Below are 20106 nucleotides of genomic sequence, written 5' to 3'. Positions count from 1 at the left end.
TATGTATATTCACAAGGCTGCATTAACACTCAGGAGGTAATGGAGAGGGCCCTAGCTATTCACACATTCCTCGCTGAAATGAGGCCTTGGGCATGTGCAGATGAGACACAAGAGGACAACAGAAAGTAAGAGCCTCAAAAGACTTATAAAATACCTAAACTTTGAATGTATTCCCCAACTGACACCCAGGCCAATTATCAAAAAGTGGAAGCTTTACTAGCCCAACATGTTTGAGCGAAACCTCTGACCAATGATTGGCTAATCACTAAGCTGTACTGACACAGGGGCAATATCTAGAAAGTCAGTCTTACAAATAAAAGCAAGGAAAAAAAAAACCTTGGCCACAGATTTCAGCAGCCACACACCACACAGAAGACTCCATAGAATAATCCCAGGCAAGTCTTACACACACACACACACACACACACACACACACACAGAAAAAATAAAACCAGCAGTGAAAAGTCCCAATGCAACAGGGAATCCATATAATATCAAAATATTCCAGTTTTCAACAGAAATTACATCACACAAAGAGGAAGAAATTGTGACCCATATTCAGAGGGAAAAGGTGATCAATAGAAACTCTCATTAAGTGGGCCTCAATGTCGTATCTAGCAGGCAAAACTTCAAAGGTGATGTTATAAATATGTTCAAGAAATAAAAGAAATCTGGTTTAAGGAATAGAATGATAACTGACTTGGCAAATAGAAAATAACAATAAAGAGCTAGAAATTTGAAAAATAAAACCAAATAGAAATTCTGGAGTTGAAAATACAATAACTGAGATAAAAAGTTCACTAGATGAAATGAATCAACAATATATTTAAAATGACAAAAGACACAACTCCCTTTCTGTCTCCGCGGCCTCCATGGCTCCTATGAAAAAGCTTGTGGCGAAGGGGGGCAAAAAAAAGAAGCAGGAAGCAGGTTCTGAAGTTCACCCTCGACTGCACCCACCCAGTAGAAGATGGAATCATGGATGCTGCCAATTTTGAGCAGTTCCTTCAGGAGAGAATCAAAGTGAATGGAAAAGCTGGGAACCTTGGCGGAGGGGTTGTAACCATCAAAAGGAGCAAGAGTAAGATCACTGTAACTTCTGAGGTGCCTTTCTCCAAAAGGTATTTGAAATATCTCACCAAAAAATATTTGAAGAAGAAGAATCTACATGTCTGGTTGCATGTAGTTGCTAACAGCAAAGAGAGTTACGAATTACGTTACTTCCAGGTAAACCAGGATGAAGAAGAGGAGGAAGATGAGGATTAAAACTCATTTACCTGATACATTTTGCACAAGTTCTTGAATAAAACATAGGAACCAAAAAATAAATAAATAAAATAAAATGACAAAAGAATGAGTGAACTTGAAAATTACTTATTAGAAGTTACTCAGTTTTGTAAAGCAAAAATTAAAAAAGAATAAAAAAGATAAACAGACTCAGAAACTTGTGGGATAGCATCAGACATAGGAACTAATGTGTAATAAAAATCCCAAAGGAGGAGAGAGAAAGAAATATAGGCAAAGTAGTTGAAGAAATAATGTCCTCGACCCTACCAAATTGGGTGAAAAAAATTAAGCAAACAAGAAGTTCAATAACTTTCTAGTAAAATCAACCCAAAGATATCCATACCTAAACAAATTAAAAATAAAGAAACTAGCAAAATCTTGAAAATAGAATTTATAAAATCACATATAGGATGACAACAATATGTTAAACAACTGACTTCTCATTGGAAACAGTAGCAGCCAGAATACAGTAGGATGGCATATTCAAAGTGCCAAAGAAAAAAAACTTAACCAAATAGTCTATATCTTTCAAAGTTGTCAAAATAAAGACATTTCCAAGAAAACAAATATAAAAGGAATTCATTGCTAGTAGACTTGCCTTAAATTCTTTAGGCTGAAAGAAATGAAACTAGGGGGTAATGAGTATCTACATGAGGAAAAATGAAAACAGAAAATATAGATAGTAGGCAAATATATGCATGTGGACATACATATTTAAAGATTTCATTTATTTCTACAGAGAGGGGAAGGGAGGAAGAAAGAGAGGGAGAGAAACATCGGGGTTTGAAACATCAATTGGTTGCCTCTCACACACCCCCTACTGGGGACCTGGCCAGCAACCCAGACATGTGCCCTGAGTGGGAATTGAACTAGCAACCTTTTGTTTTGCAGGACAACGCCCAATCCACTGAGCCAAACCAGTCAGGAGAGTAAATACACTTTTTATCTTTTCTTCTTTTAACTTATTAAAAACAGGTACATAAAACAACTTAAAACTGTACCGATGTGCTTATAACATATGATTACCATATATGATAATGATAGCACAAGTAAAGGGGTAGAAATGGAACTATAATGGAGCCATGTTTCTGTACTTTTCTATATAAGATTAGTATTAAGCTGAAGTAGAACTTGCTGTGTTAAGATACGTATTGTAATTTTTAGAACAACCCCTAAGAAAATCACTCAAATTTTAGGTGGAAAAAATTCTAACAAAGGAGGTAAAATGGAACTCTATGACATATCTATTTAACTAAAAAGGGAGGCAGTAAAGGAGGAACAGAGTGGGGAAAAGACATGGGATATATAGAAAACAAATAGCAAATGGCAGATAGGAATCTGACCATACCAACAACTAAATTAAATATGACTGGATAAATATTCCAATAAAACGGCAGAGAATGTCAGGCTGTATTAAAAAAACAAGATTCAACTATGCTTTCTACAAGAGACATACTTTAGGTTCAAATACACAAATAGGTTGAATGGAAAAGGATGGAAAAGGATATGCCATGCAGGCTGTCACCTTAAGAGAGCTGGAATGCCTATACTCATATTAGGCAAAATTAACTTTAAAACAAAAAGTATTATTATATACAGTGAGGGACATTTCAGATTGATTAAAAAGGACATCTATCGGGAAATGTATGTAACAATTAGAAGCATGCACGTCTAACAACAGGACTTTAAGATACGAGAGGCAATACTCTGGTTTCTGTTTGTATTATATAAATCGTTCACCTTTTAACTAAAGATTTTCGAGGAGAGCAATGACTCAATAGTTACAAAATAGTCATGGAGATATAAAGTAAGCATAGGAAATACAGTCAATAATATTGTGGTAATGTGTGGTGCCAAATGGGTGCCGACATAGCACACACCACCCAGCACACCACAACAATAGAATACATTATTTTTCAAGTTCACACAGCACATTCTCAGGATAGTTTATATGTGAGGCCCTAAAACAAGCGTCAGTAAATTTAAAATAATTAAAATCATATGAAATACGTTTATGTTCTCAAACCACATGGAATTAGGAATCCACAGCAAAAACAAATTTGGGACTTAATACTTTTTTTTCTTTTTTCTTTAAAAGTATATTTTATTGATTATGCTATTACAGTCTTCCCAATTTTTTCCCCTTTATCCCCCCTCCACCCTGCACCTCTCAACCCTCCAGCATTCCCCCCACCTTAGTTCACGTCCGTGGGTTGTACATATAAATTCTTTGAGTTTTCTGTTTTCTCTACCATTTTTGACCTCTCCCCATCTATTTTATGCCTACCAATTGGGCTTCTTATTCCCTGTACCTTTTCCCCCTATTCTTGCCTTCCCTTTCCTTACTGAAAACCCTCCATGTGATGCCCATTTCTCTGATTCTGTACCTGTTCTAGTTATTTGCTTAGTTTTTGTTTTCATTGTTTTTCTTTTTTTAGGTTCATTTGTTAATAGTTGTGAGTTTGTTGTCATTTTACTATTCATAGTTTTTAATGTTCTTTAATTTCTTAGATATGGGACTTAATACTTTTCTACAATACACATGGGTCCAAGAAAAAAAATTACAAGGGCAATTAGAAAATATTTTGAATCAAATGAAAATGAAAACAACATATCACCATTAAGGGTTACAATTAAAGCAGTGCTTAGGTGGAATTTATCCCTTGAAAACCTGAATTTGCAAAGAAGAAAGAATTCAAATAAATAACCTTAAGCAATTCCTCCTTGGCATCTGTAGCGTCTTAAGGCAAAAGTGAAAATATATGAAGATCTGTCCAGAACCAGAACAGTTTGTGCAACATTGATGTAACCTGGCAGCCAAGGAGAGTGGACTGGAATGTGCATGTGTGAACAACGATGACTTCACTGTACTATTCAGTGGGGGTGGTAGACGCTGTTGAGTAAGCATGTGTACTGTGTGGCCATCACATTCAAAATGACTGAGTAGAGTAATGGATCTGCATCATATTTTGCGTTAAGCTTGTACATTCCTCAGTGGAAACTATTCGGATGATTCAGAAGGCTTTTAGGGATGATGCAATGAGTACAGCACAAGTAGAAGTGTGGCACAAGTACTTCAAAGATAGTCGAGAATCTGTTGAAAGTGATCCAGATTCTGGAAGGCCTGCAACAAGCAGCACAAGCACAGAATGTTGAACGTGTACAGACCAAGTCAACAAAGATCAGCGACCCAGGTGACTCAACCCCTCTATAGCCCAGGTTTAGTGCCCTGTGACTTCTGGCTTTTCCCCAAACTAAAATCACCTTTGAAAGGGAAGAGATTTCAGACCATCAATGAGGTTTAGGAAAAGTTGATGGGGCAGCCGATGGCAATTCCAACAAAGGATTTTGTATTGTTTTTTGATCAGTGGATGAGACGCTGGGAAAACTGTGTGAGGTCCCAAGGTGCCTACTTTGAAGGGGACTGAGGCATCATTGTCCTAAGTACAATGTTTCTTGTACCGTCTATAAATGTCTCTATTTTTCATAGTAAATGGCTGAATATTTTCTGGACAGACCTCACACAGACTTGTACTAAAAGTTCACTCATGGGGCATTATTTAAAGGTAAAAATTTGGAAACAACCCAGATACCCAGCAACCAATAAATGGATAAACAAAATGTGGTATATCTATATAATGGAATGCCATTTAGTATTTGATATAAAAAGAAAGATCTTCTGGTATAAACTACAACATGGATGAACCTCAAAAGCATGATAAGAAGCCAGTCAAAAAGACTATATGTTGGATGGTATCATTTATATGAAATGTCAGAAAAGGCAAATATAAAAACACAGAACACAAGAATAGTGATTATCACAGCCTGGGAATGAGGGTTGATTGAAGATGGCATGAGAGATCTTTTTAGAGTGATAGAAATGCTCTAAGACAGGATTTTAGTGATGGTTAAAATTACTGAATTTCCCACTTACGATGAGTGAATTTCCTATTACATAAATTATGCCTCAACAAAACTGTTAGAAAAAAGATGTTATTTAATGGGAAAGTTTCAGTTTTCTAGTCTTGTTTAACAGATCACTCTGTAAGTAAACCTAAATTGTGACTTATATTGTCTGAGCATTTTAAAGTTTTTATTTTTTGTCCTTTTTCATACAAATACACACACACACGCCAATGTAAACTGAATGCGCAAGGTTATTTCTGCTGTTGGATTTTTGCTGTCAGAACTTGGTCTCACTATGCTTTTAGTTTTGACATTCATTAAAATAGAATTTCTTTAGTGTAAAATGTCTTAAAGGCTTTTTAATGTGTATATATCTTTTATTAGGTTTCATATTTTTAGAAAAGACTCCAAGTAGTATAGATGCAAGCTGATATTTTAGTTAGATGAAAAATGATTTTTAGTATCTGTGGCAGACTACTAATCACTACTAGCAGAACTCTATTATTGGATGTTGGGGTTAAAAATCAACATTTCCTGTCTCCTTTGCAGATAATGGTGGCAAATGAACAGAAAACATAGGATTGTGATTCTGGTGAAGCCTTTAAAAGGCGATACACCGTTTTGCCCTTGTGTCTTCCTCCTTTCTGCTCAGTGGAATGTACATGTCTAATTGAGGTAACCTTGAGAAACCACAAGTGGAGTGATAGTAGGGGCCTGGGTCCTTGTGACTATGGAGCCACCGTAACTGCTTTGGATGCCCACCTCTGCACTTCTTTAATATAAGAAAAAAATAGACCCCTATCACTTTTAATGCATTGGTATTATATTTTGGGTTTCTGTTATAAGCAGCCTATTTCTAATACACTGTTCTTACCTGTGTGAAGAATTGTGCTGTATCCTAGCATTGCCTAGTTCTACTGAAAATACTTCAGGCTTAAGAAGTTGCTGATTTCTGTCCTACCAGGTTCTGAGCCTATCTTTTCAGTTGCTAATTGGCTTTCCCAGTCTACTGAAAGGAGAAGCTATCTGAACTCTATAAATTACTTTATCAGTTTATAACTACTACAAAATCTTGCTTCAAGAAATAACAGAGCCTTGGTCAGATGACTCAGTTGGCTGGAACATCATCCACCAAAAGATTATGGGTTTGATCCCTGTCAGGGCACAAACTTGGGTTGTGGGTTCCATATCCAGTTGGGGCCTGTATGGGAGGCAACCAATGGATATTTCCACTCACGTCAATGCCTCTCTCTCTCTACCCGCTGGCTTCCCTCCTTCTGCTTCTCTATCTAAAATCAGTAAACATATTATTGGATGAGGATTAAACAAAAATAAATAAATAATAACAAATTCTTGTAGAGATTGTATGTTGTGTTTTTCTCCCTCTCTCCCTCCCTTTAAAAATTTTCCTTTATGGTGGTGGCTAGTAGCCTTTTATATTTTGTATTCTTTAGTACTTTTTAAAAATTATATTACCTATTAAAAAGTCAAGAAAAATCTCTGTCTATATGTATTTGATTTATGAAGAATGAGAAAGAGGGACTTATAAAAAAAGTAGAAGAGCTGTCGGAAGAAAAATATTGAAGCTTATCTAAGTTACAAAATAAGCCAGATGTTCCTATGTAGAAAGTAGACATCTTTATTTAAATTTAACAAAAACTTATGCTTTTAAATATCATTTAAATGTTGGTTTGATGTAGAGAATGTAGAAAAATAACTTAGGCATGGATTTTTTTCCCTTGTCACTTTGAAAAAATTTTTTGTATATTTTTTATTTTTCTGTAGAATTGTCAAAGAATTTTTATATTAGACAATATTATCAGCCTTCCAAAGAGAGAAAAGGCAAATTATCAACCCTAATTATCCAGGTGGGGAAGTGAAGATCCAGAATGAAACAATGATCATAGGTAGGGTCAGCTCTTGAACATAAGCCTCCTGACTCTTAACTTAAATGTTATATTGGATGTATTAAGATGTATTTGTTTTAATGTGAAGAAAATTATGGTAATTGACTCTTAACTCAGAGGTGTGTATTTTAGTCTGTTGCAGTGGGGATCCATTCTAAACTCAAATCCAAAATTGGCTCCAGAGATTAGTGTTCAGAAGCAAAACAGAAGTTATCTGCTTCTTTTATTTTCTCCTCTCTTTAATCTGTGTTTCTTCAGACCACAAAAAATTCTTGCTTGAGGGTTAATTAATGACTATTATTGGAAATTTCTTTTTCAAAATTTTGATTTTGATTCATATTACAGCTTGTAGTTATCTATTAAACAATGTTACCATAAGAAATGTCCAAACCTGTAGAGAATTTTTATGAGTTTATTTGAGCCAAATTGATAACAGTTGCTGGGAAGGTAAATGTCAATGAATTGACAAAATGCTCCCAAGAATGGCAGTTTTGCAGCTTACAATGAAGTGAGATGTAAGGGACGTTACATGAAATCCATTGGTGGTAGATTAAGGAGGCAGGAGAAAGCAAAGCAGAGAAACCTGTGAGACTGGATAAAAAGTAAAATAGAGAGACGAATACTTATTTCACATTGGTGGGTACAGGATAGTTAACAGTGAACATTTACAGTGCATACAGGTAGTATTTAGGGAACACAATATAACAATAAGAGGTTCTGTGATCTGGGAACTCTGGTTGTGCTCTGAGATGGTTTGGGCAAAAAGAGATTACTCTGACATGCCAAAATCATAGATGCAAAACAACAATAGACAGGCTCAAAGTAAAGATGGACGGGACTTGGTAGACTTAAAAAAAAAAAATCACTGAGATAAAATCTTGAATTTTGTTTGGTATTTAACTACTAGGTAAGTACTACTAGGATTTGCTTTTATGCTTGTGAGAATTTGTTAAGGGAATAGGAGGCCAGCTGTGTGCCTGTCCACCACCATGTTTTCTACCTACCTACAAAGAAGCACTTGGATGCTCTGGCTGAATCACACAAGAGCAGACTTGGAGTTATCACTGTTCTTTTCTTCTGTTGCTCATCACTGGCCACATTTTCTCTTTAATGGTGCTGCTTGTTTTGATTGGTTGCTTTTGCAGTGGTTGTGCTGGTGTTGTTATGGAAGAAAAGAGAAGTGGGAGAACCTAGTGGATGACCTGCATTCAAGAAAAGACTTAGAGAAAGACCAAAACTGCTATCCTTCTCTTCCCTCCACTGATTTTAGCATAGCCATAGAAGTCTGTAAACATAGTCTCTGTAGCATGATGAAGGCAGAATTCTCCAGCTCTTTTTGCCTTTTGTTACTTACTGGGAAGAGCCCAGAAAAGCTAGCAGTGGGAAGTGTCCGTTGCTCCTAGTATGCAAGTGTAACCCTTTCAGATTGGTATTGATCTTCATTGGTTTAGGAAACAGTGTATATTCCTTTAAACCCCATTCAAAAATGTCTGTTGGCATTTTCCCAGTATTTGGCCATCATTTTAAAAATTACTGTTATTAATATTCAGTGATAAATACCATGGCCTGGAAGAGATTTGACATGGAATTTAGCTGATAGTGGGATGATAATGGTACCTTCAGAAGCTGTGGGTAGGAAGGAAAACAGTGTTAGGATTAAGGAATAAACATTTATGTGGCTTGCTTTAATTTACTGTTAAACAATTGCATATATTTATTGACCCTCCTACTTCATAGAAGCAAGGCTTTCACATATACCAACATTTTACAGCATTGGTCATTTCCAAATATTTGCATGGGTAGAGTATTACTTTTCTAGGTTTTATAGTATGTGTAGAAGATATGGTCCTTGCTGTCAAACACAGAAAGTGGAATCATGAATATGAATACAATTTCCAGCAATAAACCTATTAATGTCTTTTTAAAGATCTTTATAGCCCGTCAAGATGCAAAGTTTCTTTTATAAGTAGTAAATTGTAATGATAGGAATAGCTCCTCATTCAGCAGTTAGTTGATATACAGAGATCTTCGGTGTATATTAGGATTTTCCTATTACATTTTTGCCAGTTTAAATATGTTACTCTTCCCTAATTTCTCTAGAATAAATTTAAGATGAATCTAACTTTAAAAAAAAAAATTCTTCAGGCCAAAAAACTTGAGTAGTAATAAGTTCATAGCTTAATAAGGACATGTGTAGTTTGAGTTTATGGATAACCTCCCTCCTTTTGAACGTGTTCTTTAATTAAAACCAGTTGAGAGAAGCAAAGAAGGTATTCTGAACACTAAATAAAATGGATATGCTTCATGGAATTTGCAGAATTCATCAATACATGTCAATGATTTATAATTGCACTTGGTTCTAACACATATCAGTGTAGATCTCACAGAGGTGGGGTAAGATAACTAGTATAAAACACTAAGGTGAAAGGGATAATTGGTCTTGCACAGTTCAATTTGCCACTCTAGTGGCACTTTCTGCTCTCTGTGTAAACAGAGTTGCTAAGTACTTTCCCACTAAGCTGCCACCCTTTTATTTATACAATTGAACCACCTTTTTAGTCCATTTCCTGCATATCCCCCACCCCAGCTGTTGCTACATACCTCCCTAATCTTTCCCTGGTCCTTAAGATTTGGGTCCTTGTTATTTTGGTTTTTTCCCCAGCTTCTTGTTTATTCATTGATTCAAGTGTAAGGATATATACACCTGGTTCTATTCATCTATACCTCATTAAGACCCATGTGCTTGGTAGATTGCTATTCTTATTTCAAACTAGAGAAACTGTCATCTCTACAATCTGGCCCACTCTTCTTCTTCTTTCTCTCTCTCTTTTTTTTTAACATAGTGAGCATAAAACTGCATGGCCTTAGGAATTACTAAAAATAATTTTGTTAAGTAACCATGCCACATTATATTATATTCAGGTTTGTCTCAAATTTGTTTTGAAACACAATTGTCTTACCCAATGTGAGTAATCTTGGGCACAATAGCATATTGGAGGAATACTGATACCCTCAGTGTATGGATTTAGATTCATTTCAGCAAAATCCCATCTCTCATGCCTATTTCTTCTGTTTTAGAAGAGGACTTCTAGCCAAGTTCTAGGAGATATTTCATCCCTTTGTTAGGACCACTGTGAACTAATAGAATATGGTATTGAATAGATCATTTTTTAAAAGTATATATTTATTTTTAGAGAGAGGGGGAGGGAGGAAGAAAGGGAGAGAAACATCAGTGGGTGGTTGCATCTTGAGTGCCCCCTACTGGGGACCTGGCCTGCAACCCAGGCATGTGCCCTGACTGGGAATTGGAACAGGCAACCCTGTGGTTTGCCGGCCGGCACTCAGTCCAATGAGCTACACCTGCCAGGGCTGAACAGAACATTTGATTATAATTTTAATTATTGGTTATCTACCATTTGATTTTCTCTGCTAATGTATACTTACTTTATTCCTAGACAGTGTTTTTCACTGTTAGTGTTGGTTATTAAAATTTAACCTGTTGGTTTCATTTATTGTTGTTACATTTGTCTTCAGGAGTCACAAAGGAAAGACTGTACTTCTTTAATTATGACAGTTCAGGAATTAGAAGTAACAACATTTCTTCTTTGTTTAGGGAATTTTGATTTTTAGAGAATTGAGAAATCAGAACACACAACCAGTAACAAGTAGCCTTGTTCTTTAGGGGCAGGTGTGTATATCCTCAACTACCCCAGTATCATTTCTGCATTTATTACTTTGTAAGGCTAATTGCATAAGTTGCCTGTTTTTAGTACTTTTTCAGTTAACTGTGTGGTCTCTAAAGCTGTAAACAAACTTGGAAGCTAATTTAAAATATGGTGTTATTTTGAAGAGGCTTTCAGCTTCCTACTTTTTTAAGAAAAGACTTTTTACTGGTATGTATCATGATATTTATGTGCTCTGGTTCTATTTTATGTTTTCAACCTGCAATTACTCTATTTCTGTTTTCTTGATGTAGAGTGTGAAATATACCAGTAACTATTCTTATGCAGTAGAGATAGGGCAGAAGTAGTTCTAGATTAGAACCAGTGGATGATCATCAGTCTATTTAAACTGTCCATGGCTGTAGCCTTTTTCCTGCTCATTGAAAGCAAGTAGTGGTTTGTAATGGACAAGTAGGAATTGTTTGTAGAACTACATTGACAATGAATATTACTTGAGGGAAAACAGACAGATAAAATTAAACTTGTAGTATTTTTTTTCAAGACCCACTGTTTTTCTCATTTAAATTACTTTCATGCTCAAATATCATTCAAATTCAGTAATTGGCTTCAAGTATGATAAAGCTTTTTAATTTTAAGAAAGTTATGTTCTATGGATTTATTTTAGATTTAAATATGTACTCTTTAAAAAAATTATTTTATTTTTATTGTATTTTTTCCCCATTACCATTTAGTCTCCTTATAGTCCTCTCCCCCCATGCCTGGAGTTACATCACAGTTATCCATGTCCATGAGTCCTTTTACTGTTTTTGGTTCAATCCCTCCATTCCCTTCCCTTCCCCTTCTTGAGCTGTCATCCTGCCCTCTATCTACAAGTCCATCTCTATTTTGCTTTTTAGTTTAATTTATTCACTAGATTCCACACATGAGTGAAATCATATGTTATTTGTCTTTCTCTGACAGGCATATTTCACTTAGCATGATGTCCAGGTCCATCCATACTTTCACAAAGGGTAAAGTTTTCTTCTTTTTTACAGCTAAGTAGTACTCCATAGTTGTTTTACCCACTCATCTACTGATGGACACGTGTGATGCTTCCATATCTTGGCCATTGTAAATAATGCTGCAATGAACATAGGGGTGCTTAAGTTCTTTCAAATTAGTGTTTTGGGTTCCTTGGGATATATTCCCAGAAGTGGTATCACTGGGTCAAAAAGCAGGTCCAGTTTTAATTTTTTGAGGTATCTCCATAATGCTTTCCACAGTGGCTACACCAATCTGCATTCCCACCAACAATGCAAATGGGTCCCCCTTTCTCCAAATCCTCATCAGCACTTGTTTATTAATTTATTGATGATAGCAATTCTGACAGGTATGTGATATCTCATTGAGGTTTTAATTTGCATTTCTCTTATAATTAGTGATGTTGAGCATCTTTTCGTATGTCTATTAGCCATCTGTAGGTCCTCTTTGGAGAAATGTCTATTCAGGTCCTTTGCCCATTTTTTTAATTGGATTGTTTGTTTTTTGGTGTTGAGTTTAGTAGGTTCTTCATAAATTTTGGATATTAACCCCTTATAAGATATAGTCTCATTTCTTTACTTTTTTTTCTTTTGTTTCCCTTGCCTGGGGAGATATATCTGATAAAATATTCATATAAGCTCTGTTGGAGATTTTGCCACCTGTGTTTTCTTCTAGGATTTTTATGGTTTCATGTGTAATATTTAATTATTTAATCCATTTTGAATTTATTCTTGAGTGTGATGTAGGAAGGTGGGCTAGCGTCATTTTTCCGGAAGTATCTGTCCAATTTTCCCAGCACCATTTATTGCATAAACTATCTTTAGCCCATTGCATGTGCTTACTTCCTCTGTCAAATATCAAAGGTGTGGGTTTATTTCTGGGCTCTCTGTTCTGTACCATTGATCTCTGCATCTGTTTTAATGCCAGTACCATGCTGTTTTTATTACTATGGCCTTATAGTATAGTTTAAATTTAGGTATGGTGATTCCTCCAACTTTGTTCTTTCTCAGGATTGCTGTTGCTATGTGGGGCCTTTTGTGGTTCTTTATAAATTTTGGAAATATTTGTTCTAGTTCTGTGAAATACATCATTGGACTCTTGATAGGGATTGCATTGAACCTATAGGTTGCTTTGGGTAGTATGGACATTTTAATGATGTTAATTATTCCTATCCATCAACACGGTATGTGCTTCCACTTATTTGTGTCTTCTTCAATTTCTTTTATCAGTGTCTTGTAATTTTCTGAGTACAGATCTTTTGCATCCTTGGTTGGGTTTATTCCTGGGTATTTTATTCTTTTTGAAGCAATTGTGAATGGGATTGTTTTCTTAATTTCCCTTTCTGTTAGTTCGTTATTGGCATATAAAAATGCAACTGGTTTTCTGGTTGCAATTTGTATTTTTCTGATACAAATATCTTTCATTTTGTTTATGTGGTGAATCACATTGATTGATGGGAATGTTGTACCAAATCCCGGAAAATCCCACTTTATCATTGTGTATGATCTTTTTGATGCATTGCTGTATTCAGTTTGCTGATTGCCTTCAATTTTAAATATAGCCTTGCTGGGTAAAGTAGCCTTGGTTGTAGGTCCTAGCTTTTCATCTCTTTAAATATTTCATGCTACTCCCTTCTGGCCTAAAACATTTCTGTTGAGAAATCAGATGATAGTCGAATTGGTGCTCTCTTGTAGGTAACTACCTAGTTTTCTCTTGCAGATTTTAGGATTCTCTCCTTGTCTTTAAGCCTTGTCATTTTAATTACGATGTGTCTCAATGTAGGCTTCTTTGGGTCCAACGTGTTTGGTACTCTCTGAGCTTCTTGGACTTGTGTCTTTTTCCTTCACCATATTGGGGAAGTTTTCATTCATCATTTTTTCAAGTAGGTTCTCACTCTCTTCTCATTCTGGTATTTCCATGATCTGGATGTATTATGCTTCATGTTGTTCCAAAGGTTTCTTAAGCTCTCCTCATGTTTTTAAAATTATTTTTTTCTCCTTGCTGCTCTGCTTGATGGTTTTTCCTATTTTGTTTTCCAAATCACTTATTCACCCCTGTGCTTCATCTAACCTACTGTTTATTCCTTCCAGTGTATTATTTATTTCAGATATTATTTATTTCTGACTGGTCCCTTTTTATGGTGTTTATGTCTTTTTTCATGCTGTTGAGTATCCTTATACTCATTACACTAAACTTTCTATGTGATTAAATTGCTTGCCTCCATTTTATCTAGTTCTTCTTCTAGAGAATTCTCTTGTTATTTCATTTGGGGCCTGTTTCTTTGTTTTCCCATTTTGCTTGCCTCTTTGTTTGTTTTTATGTTATAGATAGATCTGCAAGATTCCCATGCAGACCTAAGTCAAACCCTGCTTGTGACTGGCCCTGAGCAACCTGTTTGGAGCTATCAGCAATCTACAGCTTATGGTTCTCTCTGCTGAGCGTGGGGTTGTGCAGAAAGATAAATATAAACTCTTAAACAGCAAACTTAGGGAATTCTTAACACTTCAATAACACTTTAACTACTAATTTCTAATTAATTTTTGTGTTAATTCTTTGTTGGTCTGATATAGTGCTACTCACTGTGTGGTCTGTAAACTGGTGCTCGATTTCAAATTGTTTACTTATTTTCAATGGTATAAAAATATAGTAATTAAAAGCATTTAGAAATATTTATAGCATTTTGGCAGAGAGAGATTGTACTTATTTAATAATAAGAAAATTTGAGGTTATATTTTACGTCCTCATTTATAAATTCATTTTCCAGTAATTCATTGATATTACATATTACAAAAATTTTCTTGAAAGCAAACCAAAGACTATGTCATACTTTGATTCAGTAAACAACTCCAGTAGAGTAGAGCACTCAATTTTATGCAGATATATGTAAAATAAAGGAGATAAAGGAAAAGGAGGAGATGGTGAGCACATACTGATTTGTAGCATATACTCTTGTTTTAATGGTTAATTACAACAGAAGTAATTTGAATTATGCCATCAAAATCTCATTTCAAGATATTTTGCAAAAAAGTTTCAGAAGAGTTTCTGACATGGACAGAAATCAGTTAAAGCAAATTATCAAAAAAGTTTTGAAAATACACAATTATCTTACTTTCTTGAAGGAAGGAGCTTTTAAAAAATATTTCTGTGTTGTTTTTCTTATTTCAAATTTTTAGGATGTTTCTTATGCAAAAGTTCAAATTCTATTTCCAGTTGTCCTTTTTTTTGATTTCTCATAGGCCTTCAAAATGTCTCTTAAGTAATTTGTTCATTATAAATATATAGGAAGGAGAGGGACAAGATCTAACCCTTTGAAATGATTTTGACTTCTGTAGGTGAAATATATTGTTAAAACAAATCATTGTTTGACCTAAAGAAAAGAATGCAGATGAATTAGTTCTTTCACTGCTAGGTTATACTGAATTGTTGATGAGCCAAATGTAATCTTTAAAGGAAAACATTCACTAGAAGTTCTTAATTTTCTAAATGTCTCTAAATTATAAAATAAGAAGTATTATGCCACATGTATATTTGGACAGATAGTACATATACTTTTGTGGCCAAAGTCATAACAGGATAAACTAAATTACCTAGCCTGATTAGTATGAAATAGTATTACAAATAAAAGGTTTGAGCTATATTTCAAAACTTTCTTGTGATATAAAATGTATATGAGAGGGTAGCAGCATAGAAAAATGAGAGTATGATTAGGAAAAGCTCTCTAAAAATATTAATTATAAGATTCCAAACACTTAGACAATGATTTCTTCTTTTCTTTCTACTCCAATCAATGGCCATACTAACTATACCTGAGAAAATAATTTAAGGAATATTTTTGTACCAGCAGCATAGTAGATATCAAATTAAGCCTATATTCTACTGGGTTCATGTTTGAAAATACATCTTCGGTCTGTCAACTTTAGATAGAGATGCTGACATAGGAAGGCGTCTGTCAAGATCTACAAAAAAACCCCCCAAACCATTCATTATGGAAGGACAGGAACAAATATTTGAAGAGGATTGCAAGTACTTTCTCTGACGATAAATTTCAAGTCCTTTATTTAAAAATGCTTATTAGCCTGTGTTTAACTGAGAATTTCCTGCTTCTATTTGCTTTCTAGCAGTAGTGCTATTTTTGCATTTTTGCTTTTTAAAAAAAACTTATATAGTAATACTATTGAAATGCGGGTGTTTTTGTTTTCTTCTCCTGACATCCTTTAAATAACAGCATCAGAGGAGCCTGTTAATTTATTAGATAATTTAATTTCAGAATAATACAATTTGGAGGGCCAAGAAAAAGAGAATTTATCTAATTCATAGATTTTGTTTTGGTTTTATTTGATAGTATAAAATTACATTAAATTAATATAACTTTGAACTATATATATTTTTATTTTGTGTTTGTAATAAGTATACCCAATCAAAAAAATTAAAAACACCAAAACATTGAATAGCAAGAAATGCTAGTAGAAATCAATGAAATTGTTTAAACTTCTGGTCAAAAGGGCAGCATAGGGAGACAAGGCTCACCTCTTTGCACAAACACACGAAAATTACAACTAAAATATAGGACAATCATCACTCAGAACTGTTAGAAATTGAGCTGAGTAGAAGTCTGACAACTACGGAACTAAAGAAACCACATCCATCCAGACTGGTGGGAGGGGCGCAGACACAGAACAGGCTGGTCCCTCACCCACATGCGGTGCATAAAAATTCAGGAGGAATATCTCGTGACCAAGGAGTCCCAGCCCAGAGTTGCAGGGCCAAGAATATAAGTCCCCACAACTTCTGGCTGCAAAAACCAGTGGGGATTGGGTTGGTGGAAGAAACTTCTGGAGCCCCAAGCAGTTCCTCTTAAAGAACCCACACCAGGACTCATGGACTCACCTACTACTCAGACTCACTCCCTCTGAGCTCCAGCACCAGGATAGCAGCTTGAAAGGCACCAGTGTGTACAGGGAGGAAATGAAGTATCTGGTATCAAGGCAACCAGAGGTCATTGTCCTTATCTAAACACTCCCCCCACAGAGCCAGGAAGCTGGTGCCATATTCAAGATTCCATCAACCTGACTAACACTGTTTGACCTGCTTTGGAGGTCCTTTGAGACTCTGCCCCATCCAACTTACAGGCACACCCAAGCTTCTTTTTCTTATGAATGGCTGCTCTTGGCTCATGTTTCACAACTTCCTAAATCCTATCAAACAAACAACAGCTGGCCTCAGTGAGCCCCAGGCCTGACAATAGCAGCACCTATTCATAGCTAGGCTTTGCCTGGGAATCTCTAAACCCAGCACAAGTAGCATGCATGTCAGATTGCTTTATAGCTCAGGCAGGGTGGTCCTGGGCAAAACACAGGTGGGGCTGACTGGCCTGCACCACCCAGGAAATACCAGAGCTGGTGTACCCAATGGACAGCTAACAGACCACATTGGAGCACCACTACCTTGTCCCTGCACAGCCAATCCTCCATGGAGGGCTGAAGTTGGTGGTAAGTGGTCACAGCCAATCCTTGCAGCTGACTGGCCTAGGACAATCCCTCCTATTAATCTGCCAACAGCAACCAAGGCTGAACTACAAGAGGAGCTTGTACTCAGCCCATGCGAAGGGCATACCTCAGGTACCTAGCTTGGGTGAAAGGGGAGGCTGTCCCCAAGACACAGAGTCAAAGAAACTCTACCTAATACATAAAAAACAAACATATAGAGGCTACCAAAATGAGAAGATAAAGAAACACAGTTCAAATGAAAGAACAGATCAAAACTCCAGAAATAGAGCTAAATGAAATGGAGATAAGCAATCTACCAGATGCACAGTTCAAATCACTGGTTATAAGGATGCTCAAGGAACTTAGTGAGGATGTCAACAGCATGTAAAAGCTCCAGTTAGAAACAAAGGATACACTAATTGAAATAAGAACAATTTACAGGGAAATAACAGTAAAGAGGATAAAGCTGAGGATCAAGTCAATGATTTGGAACATAAGGAAGCAAAAAAACAACCAATCAGAACAACAAGAAGAAAAAAGAATCCAAAAAAATGATGATAGTGTAAGCAGCCGGAAACAACTTCAAGATGTCCAACATTTGCATCATAGGGGTGCTATAAGGAGAAGAGAAAGGGCAAGAATTGGAAATCTCTTTGAAAAAATAGTGAAAGAAACTTCCCTAATTTGGTGAAGGAAACAGACCTGCATGTCCAGGAAGCACAGAGTGTCCCAAACAAGATGGATGCAAAGAGGCCCACTCTTAAGATACACACTAATTAAAATGCCAAAGGTTAAAGATAAAGAGAGAATCCTAAAAGCAGCAAGAGGAAAGAAGTTAGTTACCTACAGGGGAGTTCTGATAAGACTGTCATCTGATTTCTCAAAAGAAACTTTGCAGGCTAGAAAGGACTGGCAAGAAATATTTGAAGTCATGAAAAGCAGGGACCTACAGCCAAGATTGTTCTACCCAGCAAACATATCATACAGAATCGAAGGGCAGATAAAGAGCTTCCCAGACAAGAAAAAATTAAAGGAGTTCATCATCACCAAAACATTATTACGTGAAGTGTTAAAGGGACTTATTTAAGAAAAAGAAGATGAAAACTATGAATAATAAAGTGGCAAAAATAGATATCGATGAACAGTTGAATCTAAAAATAAAACTAAGACAAAAAGAAGAGAGACAGATCATGGATACAGAGGGCAATTTGATTGTTGATATATGGGAGGGGGGTTTGGGACATTGGGTGAAGAGGTGAGGGGTTTAAGAAGTAAAAATAGGTAGTTACAGAATAGCCATGGGGATATAAACTGCAGTATAGGAAATAGAGTAGCCAAAGAACTTATATGTATGACCCATGGACATGAACAATCATTAGGGGATTGCCTGAGGGAGTGGGGTTGCTGGGTGGAAGGGGCAAACAAAGGGAGAAAAATCAGCACAACTGTTACAGCATAATTAATGTAATATTATTACAGAAATTATTTTAAATATTCACAATAACAGTGATAATTTAAGGAAGTACTTAATTGCCCAGCATACTTTTACTTCTTACACTGAGTCTTGCAAATTATGTTGAATTTATAGGTTAGGACATAAAGAAAATCAGGAACTGAGTTTATTGGAAACTCAGCAGAAAAACATTGCATTTTATGAACCTGCAAAAATTGGGAAAGTGCCAATGCTATGATAGCGGTTAATCTTGAGATTTTTATCCTACATAATGCATAAGCTTTTAGTCAGAAGATGGATTTAAGGGAAGGGGTGTGATTTCTCTGATGTCATATCTACAGCTCAGTATTAAGGTGTCCTATAGTGAATTATATAGTAAACACTACTTTTGCTATCATGGCATGTTGCACCATTAGTTTATATAGTGCTTAAATGAAAAACATGCTCACAAAGGTTTTTACTATTTAGAATGTTTATATTTATCAAAATAACTATCAGAATTCATAAGACATAAGGCTTATTATTTATAACTTTTGCACATACCTGAAAATGAAAATAAATTGGTTAAGGGATTTCTTTACATTCAGAATCCAACTCTTTTGAATCACTTTATGACTCAGTCATAATGTTCAGTTTTTCCAAATGGAGTCTTTTCTCTCTGCAGCATTTCTATAAAGAATCAAGAATCTGCAATTATGTGGAGCTAACCTATTATTCACACCCACTTTGGAAATGTTGCTGAATATATCTGATTTCCCCGACTCTCATCCTCCGGCATAATTTTTGGTTCTTAGGTATTTAAAGAATGCTCCAGGATCACCTCTAGGATTTTCTTCCAACTCAAATTCTGCATGTTTTGGTTTGTGCTTGCACCGGGAGTGACAGCGCTGTATTTTTCTCACTTAGTATTACCACAATGGCAATTGTAATATACCAACAATCTTAGGATGCATCTGTATTTAAAGAGCTTGCAGGGGTGTGCAACCTGTGGCCCAACACAAAATCATAAATTTTTTAAAACATTATGTGATTTATTTTTGTGATTATGTGTCACAATGTATTTAATTTGTGGCCCAAGACAAATCTTCTTGCAGTGTGGCCCAGAGACACCAAAAGGTTAGACACCCCTGGCTTAAAGTGTGGGGAAAATGTTCATTTGAAAGCTTAGTGGCTAATTCTTGCTCAGCTGGGTTGCTCAAATACTAACTATGATATTGGGTAAGTAGTGTAAATTCTCGAAACCTTAGTTTTCTTATCTGTGAGAAAAGCAGCCCTTATAAGGCAGTTTTGAGGTTCAGTATTATGACATATATAAAATATACTGCTTAATAAATGTTAACTATCTTAGTTTTTATAAGAATGTG

At 35.7% G+C, this 20106-nt stretch overlaps 1 protein-coding gene and 1 pseudogene across 1 annotated transcript in view; both read left to right on the top strand.

The window, feature by feature from the left end:
• DNAJC1 (DnaJ heat shock protein family (Hsp40) member C1) overlaps positions 1-20106 on the top strand; it is a 226999-nt gene that overhangs the window by 22203 nt on the left and 184690 nt on the right. The gene's annotated exons all lie outside the window — the stretch shown is intronic.
• Positions 1-20106, top strand: part of LOC128780655 (large ribosomal subunit protein eL22 pseudogene) — a 30994-nt pseudogene extending 10888 nt beyond the window's left edge.

Source organism: Desmodus rotundus, chromosome 4, assembly GCF_022682495.2.
Source record: "Desmodus rotundus isolate HL8 chromosome 4, HLdesRot8A.1, whole genome shotgun sequence".
Lineage (NCBI taxonomy): Eukaryota > Metazoa > Chordata > Mammalia > Chiroptera > Phyllostomidae > Desmodus > Desmodus rotundus.
Note: the sequence above shows the minus strand (reverse complement) of the source record. Positions and strands in the feature narration are given on the sequence as shown.